At 53.4% G+C, this 14,124-nt stretch overlaps 1 long non-coding RNA gene across 2 annotated transcripts; it reads right to left on the minus strand.

The window, feature by feature from the left end:
• Window positions 1-5,023: 5,023 nt before the first annotated feature.
• Window positions 5,024-8,977, minus strand: LOC146764320 (uncharacterized). 2 transcript variants are annotated; one of them, XR_014950933.1, is made up of 3 exons: window positions 8,416-8,977; window positions 7,614-7,779; window positions 5,024-7,086 (listed from the first exon to the last, which is right to left on the minus strand). It is a non-coding gene; the product is annotated as an uncharacterized LOC146764320 (long non-coding RNA). The 2 variants fall into 2 exon arrangements; XR_014950932.1 differs by lacking the exon at window positions 8,416-8,977 and having other exon boundaries at window positions 7,614-7,828.
• Between the last annotated feature and the right edge of the window lie 5,147 nt (window positions 8,978-14,124).

Consider the following 14,124-nt stretch of genomic DNA (forward strand, 5'->3'; position numbering starts at 1 on the left):
ACTGTACCTATAATAACAAAGCTTTCATTTCATTTGGGCTGTCTCTACCTGATGGGTAGAAGTTTAGCCCTATAGGGCTAAAAAAAATCTTTGGTGTGTCCTTGGGAAAATGCCTTCCCTCCCCATGCTCTTAATTTCGACCACTCACCAAAAGCTGAGTCGGCATGAAGTCAGTCCAGAGATGGCACTGTCCATTGTCCAGCAGGCCACAAGCGAGGAATCCCAGGCGTGCTTCTGGTTTCTCTCCTCCTGGCTGTCCTCCAGACGAAATGCCTTGGTGAAGGTCAGGTTCTTATCTTGAGCTTTCCGCTCCCTCTCTTCTTGAAATTGCAGAGAGTGTGTGTACTGCTCTTCTTTTTTTTTTTTTTTTTTTCTTCTTTCTTTTTCTGCCGATGAAGGTTGGAGGTTGCTTGATGTTTCTTTTTCTTCTTTTTGTGGATTCCCACCCAGGGACGCCAATTGTGGGAACCCCGGCCTTGCTCTGGGATCTCATGTGGTAGTGAAATTCCTCCTCCAACCCGTGCTTCCAAAGAAAAACTCCGCAGGCTTTAGCTGTTCGGTCTCAAGGCAGTTTATTGCTAGTTTTCTAACAGATTATGTTCTTGGACTGCAGCTATTTGATCAGCGGCCTGGGTAGAGGCACACACACACACTGACATCCTCTCTCTCTGCTGTCTTCTTCGTCTCTCCCCCCGCCCAGGGCTGCTGCTATCTTTTATATGATATATTACGTATAACATATTAACAATTATTCCCCAATACCTACTACCTACATTGCCAAGTGTTTTTCTACTCTAAACCAATCTGTGAGTGCCAACATCACCAAGAACATGGAGGTAAGGAAAAAGAAGGAGGAAGAACAGGATCAGCCCACTTTCCTCCATCTTAGAACTTCTGACCCCCATGTACAAAGTGAAAACCCCCCTGTACATGTGTTAAAACCCCCCTGTACAATACTAAAAAAATTTCCCCTCTACTTTGTAACTACTTTTACTATACTATCTAACCTTTTGTGACTGCTTGTTCCACCTCCAAAGTTGGCAATTCATTCCATGGCTCAAACTCAAAATCACAGCTGTTTTTCAATTGTCTGCCAGGGTCTAGAATGCTTCTGACCAAGGCCTGGAACCTCTAAAAATGTCTGAGAGACATTTTGAGTTCCCACAGTCAGTGAAAAGAGCGTAGCAGGTCTCCTCTGCTGGTAGTTGGTTGTATGGTGGAGCTTCTTCAGCCCTTGCCACTTGTACCTGCTCCTCATCATCAGTGAGACCAAAGTTTTCACCTTCTGGCCAGTTCGTAATTATCTCCAAAATCCCAGGGCGATTCAGGTTTCCAATACGGGCGCGTTGAGTGATGAGGGCAATCCATTTGCTCCATGTGGCGTCAGTGGCATGGTGGGTAGTAGGAACCTTTCCTTTAAACATCCACCCCAGCACCGGTAGTCAGGGTGCCAGTTGGAGTTGTGCTTCTGTGCCAATTACCTCCAAGGCGGCTTGAACTCCTTCAAAGGCAGCCAAGATTTCCTTCTCTTTGGGAGTGTAGTTGGCTTCAGACCCTCTGTAACTTCGGCTCCAAAATCCCAGTGGTCAGCCTCGAGTCTCCCCAGGGACTTTCTGCCAAAGGCTCCAGGACAACCCATGGTTCCCGGCTGCAGAGTAGAGCACATTCTTGACCTCTGGTCCCGTCCTGACCGGGCCAAGGGCTACAGCATGAGCGATCTCCTGCTTGATCTGGGTGAAGGCTTGTTGCTGCTCAGGGCCCCAGTGGAAATCATTCTTCTTTCGGGTAACCAGATAAAGAGGGCTCACGATCTGGCTATACTCGGGAATGTGCATTCTCCAGAAACCTATGGCACCCAGGAAAGCTTGTGTTTCCTTTTTGCTGGTTGGTGGGGACATAGCTGTGATCTTGTTGATGACCTCAGTGGGAATCTGGCGCCGTCCGTCTTGCCATTTCACTCCCAGGAACTGGATCTCTCGGGCAGGTCCCTTGACTTTGCTCTTCTTGATGACGAAGCCAGCTTCTAGTAGTATCTGGATGATCCTCTCACCTTTCTCAAACACTTCTGCCGCTGTGGTCCCCCACACAATGATGTCATCAATGTATTGCAGGTGTTCTGGAGCCTCACCCTTTTCTAGTGCATCCTGGATCAGTCCATGGCAGATGGTGGGGCTGTGTTTCCACCCCTGGGGCAGTCAGTTCCAGGTGTACTGCACGCCCCTCCAGGTGAAAGCAAACTGAGGCCTGCATTCTGCTGCCAGAGGAATGGAGAAAAACACATTAGCAATATCAATGGTGGCATACCACTTTGCTGCCTTGGACTCCAGCTCGTACTGGAGTTCCAGCATGTCCGGTACAGCAGCACTCAGCGGTGGAGTCACTTCATTTAAGCCACGATAGTCTACAGTCAATCTCCATTCTTTGTCAGATTTGCGCACAGGCCAGATGGGGCTGTTGAAGGGTGAGTGGGTTTTACTGACCACCCCTTGGCTCTCCAGCTCCCAAATCATTTTGTGGATGGGGATCACGGCATCTCAATCCGTCCGATACTGCTGGCGGTGCACTGTCGAGGTCGCAATTGGCACGCGTTGTTCTTCCACCCTTAGGAGTCCTACTGCAGAGGGGTTTTCTGACAGTCCAGGCAAGGTGTTCAATTGCTTAATGTCTTCTGCCTCTACAGCAGCTATTCCAAAAGCCCACCTGAGTCCCTTTGGGTCTTTGTAATATCCGTTCCGGAGGAAGTCTATGCCTAGGATACACGGAGCATCTGGGCCAGTCACTATAGGATGTTTCTTCCACTCCTTCCCAGTCAGGCTCACCTCGGCTTCCACCAGAGTCAATTGTTGTGATCCCCCTGTCACACCAGCAATGGAAACAGGCTCTGCCCCCACATGTCCCAATGGTATCAGAGTATACTGTGCACCAGTATCAACTAAAGCATCATATTTTTGTGGCTCTGATGTGCCAGGCCATCGGATCCACACTGTCCAGAAGATCCGGTTTTCCCGTGCCTCTCCCTGGCTAGAGACAGGGCCCCTCTAACACTGGTTATCATTCCTTTCCTGGGCATACATACTAGAGGTCCCTTCAAGGGGGTCTGACAGATCGTACCCACAAGCTTGGTCACGGGAGGTTGAGGCTACCTTCACTTTGGTGGAACTCCCCCGGTTAGAGTTTCCCTCCTTAAGTTGATGGACCCGTGCTGCCAGGACAGAAGTGGGTTTCCCATCCCACCTCCCCATGTCTTCCCCATGGTCACGCAGGAAGAACCACAGATTAGCCCTTGGGGTGTACCCTCTCTCTCTAGCTGGGGATTGTTGGGCGCTGATTCTGGGGCCTGTGACTCTCACGGGTGCTGTATTAACCTTCCTTATCTCCTCCCTCATCTCCTCTTTAAACTCCTTAATCACAGCTGAGATATGAGCCTGCATTGGGCCATTAATCATACTCTCATAATTCCTAAGTTTGTTGGCAACAGAACCCACTGTCTCCCGGTGGGCGTCAGCATTGATTGTTGCAATGAAGGTGGTGTATTGAGATGGCCCAAGATTTGCCAGACTCCACAGCATTTGTCCCGTACACCTGACCTTGTCGGGGTCATTATTGTGTCGTCCATCCCTCCCAAAGAGTACCTCCAATACTGCCACTTCCCTCAGCTGTTGGATCCCTTCCTCGAGGGTCTTCCAGCACATTCTATGATGGTGCTCTTGCATTCTCTCTCTGTGGACAAACCTCTCCCTGACACTCATTAAGAGCCGCTCCCAGAGAGAAAGGGACCCTGGTTCCCTTACAAAAACCTGATTTATACCCGAGTCCTGGGTCAAGGGTCCCAAGTTCCTTGCCTCACCACCGTCCAGCTGCACGCCTGTACCCATAAGATCCCAAACCCGCAGTAGCCAGGTAGCATAAGCCTCACGCCCTCGTCGCACAATGTCTTTATGCAGATTACGAAGACTTTCGTACGTCAGGGACTCGGTGATGATAGCAATCTCTGGCTCCCCTGTGGGTTGTGAGGTTCCTCCATTCCTGTCCCTATCTGCAGGGTGCTCTGCTTTCACCTCAGACTTCCTTGTTTCTACCGGGGCAACTGCTGCTGACCATGACTGCCTTTGTGGTTCAGCTGGAACCTGGACAGTTGTAACATCTGTGGGTTCCACAGCTGTACTATTAGACTGTCCCTCCTCAAGGCAAAGGGCCGGTTTCTCACCAGCTGGGGAAATGCACTCCTTCAGCATCTCTTGTATCTCCTTAACCAGAACCCTCACCCAATCTGGGCGGTTCATTTCTGAGGTCGGCTGTGGGGCAGGGTCAGGCTCTGGAGTAGCAGCATCTCGAGTCTCTGTCGTAGGTGTGAGGGTAGTTATCCAGGTTAATCTTCCCTTATCTCTGAGTGCTAAATATAACAGGACTATCAGCAACACCACCCATTGTATGGTACCATTAGCACTTAGAAAGGATCTTAACCCTTTGAGAACTGGTGGAGCAGACCCAAAAAGATGGTTAAAAGGTTGGGAGAAAGTTTGCCCAGGCACTATTTCATCGCAGTAGGTACTGTTATTAAAGTAACCCCAAAAACATACAGTTAATGTGTGATAGCTATGAATCCATGTACCTGCCTTCCAGAGGAAATTAAAGATCCATGAATTCCTCACCCAATTAACCCAGAAGCCAAACTTGATAACAGACACCGTAGCCTTAGTTATAGGACCCATTTTTAGATAAGGGTCTGCAAATGGGAAAAGTATAGCTACGATCACATGCCACCCAAACCAAGGTAAACTAGACCACATGGTGATGCTGAAGATGTTTTTACACGCAACAAAAAACCAAATTACTTAAGAACTGTTAATCCTTTTTCCCTCTCAATGCCCTCGAGCCTCACATTGGGCGCCAAAATCTGTCTTGGTTCGACAAGACAGGAATTTGCGAAGGAGGGCTAAAGCCTCCTGTGCAATGGAGAAGGCAAACCCCCTCCCTCTGAATTACTAGGAGTTTTAAATCAAAAGGCTCTCAGGCAAAGATATGGGAATGGGAGTAACAATTCTTTACTAGGAGAAAACTAGACAACAATTTAAAAAGGCAAATGCAATCGGTACAAACAAAACCAGTGAAAAAAGTCCAGAACCTGAGGATTCGGGGTGCCAGTAGCAGTCCTGCTGGGACGATTGCTCCCCTTGCAGTGATTGATGAATTGCAGCTGCAGTGGTGATCTTTTGAAGGGTATAGTTTTCCTCTGAAGATCTGGTGGCAGTGGGGCTGGTCTTCCTCTGCGCCGGGGTTGCCTCCGAGCTCCGCCGCCGTCGCCTCAGCGCGCTCTGGCTGCTTCTCTGCGAGTGCCGCCGAAGAGAGCTGCTTCTCTGGGAATCCCCCAAAGTAAAGAGCTGCTTCTCTCGGAGTCCCGCCCAGAGAGCTGCCTCCTCTCCCCAAAAAGCTACCCCTTTAAACAATAATAGAGTGCTTGGCTTCCCCTCTGGGTGGGACCCCTCACGGTGTTACATTTACCAGCCCTGCATTGAATCAGTCAATGGCCCACTAACAAACCATTACCTCTTAGGAGCAAAACCGGTTCTTGGAAAAGATAACAAAACCTGTCCAACAGGTTTGCCTTCAACAGATGGCAAATAGAATACAAGCTTATCTTACAACCCAGGACAAGACTGTAGCACATCTGCAGATTCAAGGGATAGTAAAGCCAGTGCTGCACTCTGAGAAGTAAGTCCACAGTCTGAGTCGTTGATGTCATTTAACTAATTTGCAGTTCATTGTGATGATGATGCTGATAGTATCATAGAACATTTCCTTTTTTTTTTTTCCTCCCCCAAATAAAATGGTGCCATTCAGCTTCTGGAGAAAAGAACTCTCAAAGGTGCAGTTTGGCAGTCATGGAGGCAGAGGTGGGGGAGAGACAGATATGCCCTGGAGGGATGCTCTGGTGGGCTCCAGCATTTAAACAAGCTACTTTGATACAAAGACTGGGCCATTTTCAATACTAAATGGCTGCATTAAATGGTTTTCCAAGCCTTATGCTGGCCAGAAAGATTTTAAAGCCCATGGGAGTTTAGCCTCCATGAGAAAGGCAGCATCAGTTCCTGTGCCAGGTGAGACATAGTGTTCAAAAGCTCAGCTTGCGTCTAGAGAAGCCACCAGCCTAATGTAAGCAAGGCCAGAAAGCTTCTCCAGTCCTGCTGAGCGGGTGTGGCAGAGCTGTTGTGTTTTACAGCAGCTCCATGGCAGAGCAGCAGCTGCAGGAGAGGGCTCAGGACAGGCTTGGGGGGAGCGGGGCGGCAGGAAGCTGAGCGAAATCTCCGCTCTATGACTGACGAACTTTGTGCAGAAGCAAACAAAGATGGTGACTTGTAGAGGTTCCTGCTGTGCTCAAAGTTTGCCTCTGAAGTCTGAGAGGTGAGCTTGTCAGGAATCCCAGCGAACATCAGGGTAAAGGTTTTAGATTAGTTGTTGTGATTAGGCACAAGTGTCCAGTGAGAAAAGAGCCTCTGAAGCAGGCTGTGAGTCATAGGGTGTCTTAGGTTTTAGTAAAGCATAGATCACCAATTAAATACAATTTTAATTTTTATTCTAGAAATGTAAAAATATTCTAAGTTTTTCTGAATTCTAAAACTACTTTGAAAAATATAGAACTGCTGTGGGAAAAGGGACAAAATATTTGGAGAATTCTCTATGAAAAATATTCCTAAATCTTGCAAAACGAAAAATAAAGGCAGTAGCTGCTGGTCTCAGGAGCCCGAAGCCCAGCTGCTGCCTGCCCAGCACTGGCTGTGCCCAGACAAGCAGCTCCGCCAGTGCTGGTGGTAGCAGCCAGGGACCAGAGCTGAAGCCCAAAGATGCTGCTGGAGTCAGAGCATACACTGGCAGGAGGGCTGCACCTCCTGTCCTGGCTGGACACCAGGGCCAGCACCTTTGGGGACTGAGGGCTCTGTTATAGGTGGCGGCAGCATGTCCCCAGCAGTAAGTGGGTAATGCAGCTCTGGAAGGGCTGTTGGAAACTGGCTTGGGGACGGCTGATGACAGGCACAGGTCTCCGTGGCTGAAGTCTTTGTCTGGTCTTGTGAAGCTGCAGAGGCGCTGCTGTGGAGAGAGGAGTGGCTGAGGCCCCAGCTGCCAGTGGCACACAGGGACCCTCCTGCACAGCAGGGCCCAGAGCTGGCAGGGCTCCCCAGCATGGCTGGAGCGGCTGGCACACCTTGGCCCAGCTGCACAGCTGCCCCTCAAGGCCCCGGCGAGCAGGGGACGGCTCTGGGCAGGCTCTCTGGCCAGGAGCAGCCCCAGAGCGCCTCTGCCTTCCAGGGGCAATCTTGTCCCCGCTCCTTCTCCTGTCCACCTTGCTGTGCCTCTGCCCTGTGCCCCTGGGGCTGCTCCTGGCCAGGCAGCCTCAGAGGGAGCCAGCACTGGCTGCAGCCCCAGCGGCCCCCCAGGACAAGGCCCAGCAATGAAGAGGCCAAGGAAAGCACTGGGCATCAGCAGAACCCTCAGCAGAGTGCTTTGGGCAGCCATGGACTGGCCACAACTCCACTGCAGCCTCACTGTAAATGTTTCCCATCTACATTAGACTTTTAAAAGAAACTGTTTGAGGGAAAAATGATGAAAACACTCACTGTTTTCTCTTCCAGTAACACCAGATTCCAACACAGGGCAATATGAAGATAAGCTCCAAAAACAGCAGACCTGCAATTAACTGTAGCACACAGTGTGTTTCCCAATAGCAACCACTTCTGAGGCTGTTCTGGGCATCGGGAACAGGTGTTGTGGGGCCGGCTGCATCTGTGGGAGCAATGGGGAGCGTGAGCCCGCACTGTGCTGCACTGCTGAGCTGGCAGCACGGTGCATATGGCCAGGATGTTCTCTGTTTGCCCAGAGCTGGGGCCTGCAGGCACCTTGCCGCCCCTTGGCACAGGCTGTGCCTCCCAACACAGCCCAGCAGGCCGGGAGGAGAGCCCGGGGCCAGCGCAGCTGCTTGGGCCGTGGCTGCTTGGAGGGACAGGGGCCAAACCCATCCCTGAGCAGCCCCTGCCAGCCCTGGCCCTCCCTGCCCTGGGACAGCTCCCCCAGCCCCAGGGGACAGAGCCAGGCCCTGTCAGGAGCCAGTGCAGCCCCTGCCCAGCCGGGAGCCAGGGCTGGCTCTGGCCCTGGGCTGGCAGCAGGGCTCCCGCTCGGGGCTGCTCCTGTGCCTGGGGCCTCTGGGCACTCAGGGCGGCTGCGGGAGCAGCTGCAGCGGGAGGGACGTTGGTGCAGAGTCCCGATTCCCCGGGGCTGCCAACGAGCTCCAGAGGCCTGAAAGCCCAGGTGCCTCCAGCTTTGGCTGCTGCTGGGCCGTGCAAGGGCAGGGCCTGGGGGAAGAGCTGCTGCCACACAGCCCCGCCGAGGGCTGAGCCTGGCTGAGCCCGGCACAGCAATCACCTCCTGTGCCTGTGCCCGTGCCTGGCATCGCCTTCCTTCCTGCAGCAGAGGCTGGCACTGAGCCACTCCTTCCTCCGGGTTGTACCGCCTTCTGCAGAGATGTTTGGTCCATTACTTGGAAAAGGAAGAGAGACAGCTGGATCAGATGGAACCACCCATCATTAAGGGAAGTGGCACCTTCAGGGGGCAAAGGTTTTCAAAGTCATGGTTAAGGATCACAAAAACATCTGGGAATTGGCACTGGGACAGGGCCCTCTCCTCCATCAAGCATCTGCCAGGCCTGAGCAGAAGTCATAAGGGGATGGCCCAGGGTGAGGGCACACACGTGCATGATTCTGTCCTGATACCTATAGTGATGCGCCTCTGGCCGAGATTTGGGCTCTGAGCTGGCAGCTCTCACAGGGGGAAAGGCCTTGACCTACCCTCAGCATCTCCCAGAGGCTCCATCCTGAACGTGGGTTGGGAAGCCAGATCACTTTCACTAGCAGGGTTATCTGCAAAGAAAGGCAGGACAGAACATCTCCTGTGATGACACTGTAGGAGATCCTCAGGTTGCACCCAAGGCTCAGCCCCAGGGCCCAGCCCTGGGCTCGGCTCCTTCCCTCTCTGCTCCTCTCTGTGGCTGCACAGAGCACACGGAAGGACAAACTGGCATTGCACACAGGAAGAAAACTGACAGCTAAATGCTCCTTCCTCCCACTGACAGTGATCCTGTGGGATCACTCAGGGCTCTAGAAGGGAGCAGGTCAGGGCTTCCCAATCTCAACAACCTTCAGGCTCTTAAAGGAATGGCACATGATTGAGCTCTTGCAAAATGGACATTGATTGTTCCTTCAGGAAGAGAGACATTGAGAGTTTGCCTCCAAAATTCTCCAAGGATTTCAAACTGTCTTGTGCTAGGCCTCCCAGATAAGCCATGTCACGCTCCCAGTCTATACAGAAGCAAAGATCAGAACCATTTCCATGGTGTTCTGGGATCTCCCTCTGCCTTTGGGAAATGGGCACTGCAAGGGGGTCAGGTAAGGCAGTGGGAGCCAGACGTGAATGGCCACGGCCAAAGCTGCACAGGGGCCTGGAGAGCCCTGCACTGGCTCCTGGTCACTCTCCACCCTCTTTGCAGGCCCTGTGCAACATCCCTGGAGGGGTTGCTGAACCTGCCCGGGGCCCATGGTGGTTCTCTGACTCACACAGAGGAAACCCTCACTAATTTCCTGAGGAAATGTGCAGCAGGCAGTGCCACAACTATTCCTTCCTGCCTATCTCTGCTCAGTCAGCTCAGACCGGCCAAGGAACAGTCAGACCCTCTCACACAGGTCAGGGCCTTGGAAAAGAGCTTCTGCCACACAGTCTCAGCAAGGGCTGAGGCCAGCACAGCAATTACCTCCTGTGCCTGTGCCCATGCCTGGAATTTCCTCCCTTCCTTCAGGAAATGCTGCCTTCCATAGAGCGTCTCTGTCCATCCCTTGAGAAAGGAAGAGGCACAGGTGAATCAGATGGAAGCATTCCACATCAGGGGGGTGGAAACTTCAGGAGGCAATCCTTGTCAAAGACATGGATAAGGATCAGGAAAAGGCCCAGGCTCCTGGGGCTGTGACAGGGCTCTCTCTTTTCCAAACCGCCAGCCCTCCTGATCTTCTGGGGACTGGGAAATTGCAGGGGACATCAGGGTGTGCATGGCCCGTGGCGAAGTTGGGGCTCCCTGTCAGCTGGTGCCAAATGCCTTCCTGCAGAGGCTGGGGAGAAGCTGCAGCCAGGCCAGCCTGGGAAACAGCCCTGCAGGGCATGAGAGCAGCAGTGGGGCAGCGAGGCTGCCATGGATCCCTTCCCGCTGTGCCAGGCACGGCCTGTCCAGATGTGCAGAGAAAGCCCCCAGCTGCTGAGTCCCAGGGGATGGCCGAGGAAATGCACCCACCTTGTCCTGCCTGCAGCATTTCCTTCAGCATTTGCCTCATGTTTTTGGATGGCTCATGGGGTTTCTTGCATCCTGTAGCTTTGTTCTTTCCTGTCGGAGGACCTTAGAGCAAAACAATGCCATTTCCCAGGAATGGATCCCACAAAACCAGTGCCCAGCCTGTGGGATCAGCAGGGACACACTACTCACCCCTGCGATGGGAGCTGGGCTTGCGAGCAACATCCACCAAAGGACCCGGGAAAGTCCTCCCGGCAGCCACACCTGTAACTCAACAGCCACAGAAGCTTCTGTCATATCTGCAGATTGGCACGGGCAGCACTGAGCTGCAGGAGCAGTGAGGGGATGGCCCAGGGCGAGGGCACACACGTGCATGATTCTGTCCTGGCACCTGCAGTGATGCCCCTCTGGCCGAGCTTTGGGCTCTGAGCTGGCAGCTCTCACAGGGGGAAAGGCCTTGACCTACCCTCAGCATCTCCCAGAGGCTCCATCCTGAACGTGGGTTGGGAAGCCAGATCACTTTCACTAGCAGGGTTATCTGCAAAGAAAGGCAGGACAGAACATCTCCTGTGATGACACTGAAGGAGATCCTCAGGCTGCACCCAAGGCTCAGCCCCAGGGCCCAGCCCTGGGCTCGGTTCATTCCCTCTCTGCTCTTCTCTGTGGCTGCACAGAGCACATGGAAGGACAAACTGGCATTGCACACAGGAAGAAAACTGACAGCTAAATGCTCCTTCCTCCCACTGACAGTGATCCTGTGGGATCACTCAGGGCTCTAGAAGGGAGCAGGGCAGGGCTTCCCAATCTCAACAACCTTCAGGCTCTTAAGGGAATGGCACATGATTGAGCTCTTGCAAAATGGACATTGATTATTCCTTCAGGAAGAGGGACGTTGAGAGTTTGCCTCCAAAATTCTCCAAGGATTTCAAACTGTCTTGTGCTAGGCCTCCCAGATAAGCCATTTCACGATCCCAGTCTATACAGAAGCACAGATCAGAAGCATTTCCATGGTGTTCTGGGATCTCCCTCTGCCTTTGGGAAATGGGCACTGCAAGGGGGTCAGGTAAGGCAGTGGGAGCCAGACGTGAATGGCCACGGCCAAAGCTGCACAGGGGCCTGGAGAGCCCTGCACTGGCTCCTGGTCACTCTCCACCCTCTTTGCAGGCCCTGTGCAACATCCCTGGAGGGGTTGCTGAACCTGCCCGGGGCCCATGGTGGTTCTCTGACTCACACAGAGGAAACCCTCACTAATTTCCTGAGGAAATGTGCAGCAGGCAGTGCCACAACTATTCCTTCCTGCCTATCTCTGCTCAGTCAGCTCAGACCGGCCAAGGAACAGTCAGACCCTCTCACACAGGTCAGGGCCTTGGAAAAGAGCTTCTGCCACACAGTCTCAGCAAGGGCTGAGGCCAGCACAGCAATTACCTCCTGTGCCTGTGCCCATGCCTGGAATTTCCTCCCTTCCTTCAGGAAATGCTGCCTTCCATAGAGCGTCTCTGTCCATCCCTTGAGAAAGGAAGAGGCACAGGTGAATCAGATGGAAGCATTCCACATCAGGGGGGTGGAAACTTCAGGAGGCAATCCTTGTCAAAGACATGGATAAGGATCAGGAAAAGGCCCAGGCTCCTGGGGCTGTGACAGGGCTCTCTCTTTTCCAAACCGCCAGCCCTCCTGATCTTCTGGGGACTGGGAAATTGCAGGGGACATCAGGGTGTGCATGGCCCGTGGCGAAGTTGGGGCTCCCTGTCAGCTGGTGCCAAATGCCTTCCTGCAGAGGCTGGGGAGAAGCTGCAGCCAGGCCAGCCTGGGAAACAGCCCTGCAGGGCATGAGAGCAGCAGTGGGGCAGCGAGGCTGCCATGGATCCCTTCCCGCTGTGCCAGGCACGGCCTGTCCAGATGTGCAGAGAAAGCCCCCAGCTGCTGAGTCCCAGGGGATGGCCGAGGAAATGCACCCACCTTGTCCTGCCTGCAGCATTTCCTTCAGCATTTGCCTCATGTTTTTGGATGGCTCATGGGGTTTCTTGCATCCTGTAGCTTTGTTCTTTCCTGTCGGAGGACCTTAGAGCAAAACAATGCCATTTCCCAGGAATGGATCCCACAAAACCAGTGCCCAGCCTGTGGGATCAGCAGGGACACACTACTCACCCCTGCGATGGGAGCTGGGCTTGCGAGCAACATCCACCAAAGGACCCGGGAAAGTCCTCCCGGCAGCCACACCTGTAACTCAACAGCCACAGAAGCTTCTGTCATATCTGCAGATTGGCACGGGCAGCACTGAGCTGCAGGAGCAGTGAGGGGATGGCCCAGGGCGAGGGCACACACGTGCATGATTCTGTCCTGGCACCTGCAGTGATGCCCCTCTGGCCGAGCTTTGGGCTCTGAGCTGGCAGCTCTCGCAGGGGAAAAGGCCTTGACCTACCCTCAGCATCTCCCAGAGGCTCCATCCTGAACGTGGGTTGGGAAGCCAGATCACTTTCACTAGCAGGGTTATCTGCAAAGAAAGGCAGGACAGAACATCTCCTGTGATGACACTGAAGGAGATCCTCAGGCTGCACCCAAGGCTCAGCCCCAGGGCCCAGCCCTGGGCTCGGTTCATTCCCTCTCTGCTCTTCTCTGTGGCTGCACAGAGCACATGGAAGGACAAACTGGCATTGCACACAGGAAGAAAACTGACAGCTAAATGCTCCTTCCTCCCACTGACAGTGATCCTGTGGGATCACTCAGGGCTCTAGAAGGGAGCAGGGCAGGGCTTCCCAATCTCAACAACCTTCAGGCTCTTAAGGGAATGGCACATGATTGAGCTCTTGCAAAATGGACATTGATTATTCCTTCAGGAAGAGGGACGTTGAGAGTTTGCCTCCAAAATTCTCCAAGGATTTCAAACTGTCTTGTGCTAGGCCTCCCAGATAAGCCATTTCACGATCCCAGTCTATACAGAAGCACAGATCAGAAGCATTTCCATGGTGTTCTGGGATCTCCCTCTGCCTTTGGGAAATGGGCACTGCAAGGGGGTCAGGTAAGGCAGTGGGAGCCAGACGTGAATGGCCACGGCCAAAGCTGCACAGGGGCCTGGAGAGCCCTGCACTGGCTCCTGGTCACTCTCCACCCTCTTTGCAGGCCCTGTGCAACATCCCTGGAGGGGTTGCTGAACCTGCCCGGGGCCCATGGTGGTTCTCTGACTCACACAGAGGAAACCCTCACTAATTTCCTGAGGAAATGTGCAGCAGGCAGTGCCACAACTATTCCTTCCTGCCTATCTCTGCTCAGTCAGCTCAGACCGGCCAAGGAACAGTCAGACCCTCTCACACAGGTCAGGGCCTTGGAAAAGAGCTTCTGCCACACAGTCTCAGCAAGGGCTGAGGCCAGCACAGCAATTACCTCCTGTGCCTGTGCCCATGCCTGGAATTTCCTCCCTTCCTTCAGGAAATGCTGCCTTCCATAGAGCGTCTTTGTCCATCCCTTGAGAAAGGAAGAGGCACAGGTGAATCAGATGGAAGCATTCCACATCAGGGGGGTGGAAACTTCAGGAGGCAATCCTTGTCAAAGACATGGATAAGGATCAGGAAAAGGCCCAGGCTCCTGGGGCTGTGACAGGGCTCTCTCTTTTCCAAACCGCCAGCCCTCCTGATCTTCTGGGGACTGGGAAATTGCAGGGGACATCAGGGTGTGCATGGCCCGTGGCGAAGTTGGGGCTCCCTGTCAGCTGGTGCCAAATGCCTTCCTGCAGAGGCTGGGGAGAAGCTGCAGCCAGGCCAGCCTGGGAAACAGCCCTGCAGGGCATGAGAGCAGCAGTGGGGCAG

The sequence above is a fragment of the Lonchura striata genome, chromosome 35, assembly GCF_050655825.1.
Source record: "Lonchura striata isolate lonStrDom1 chromosome 35, ASM5065582v1, whole genome shotgun sequence".
Classification (NCBI taxonomy): domain Eukaryota; kingdom Metazoa; phylum Chordata; class Aves; order Passeriformes; family Estrildidae; genus Lonchura; species Lonchura striata.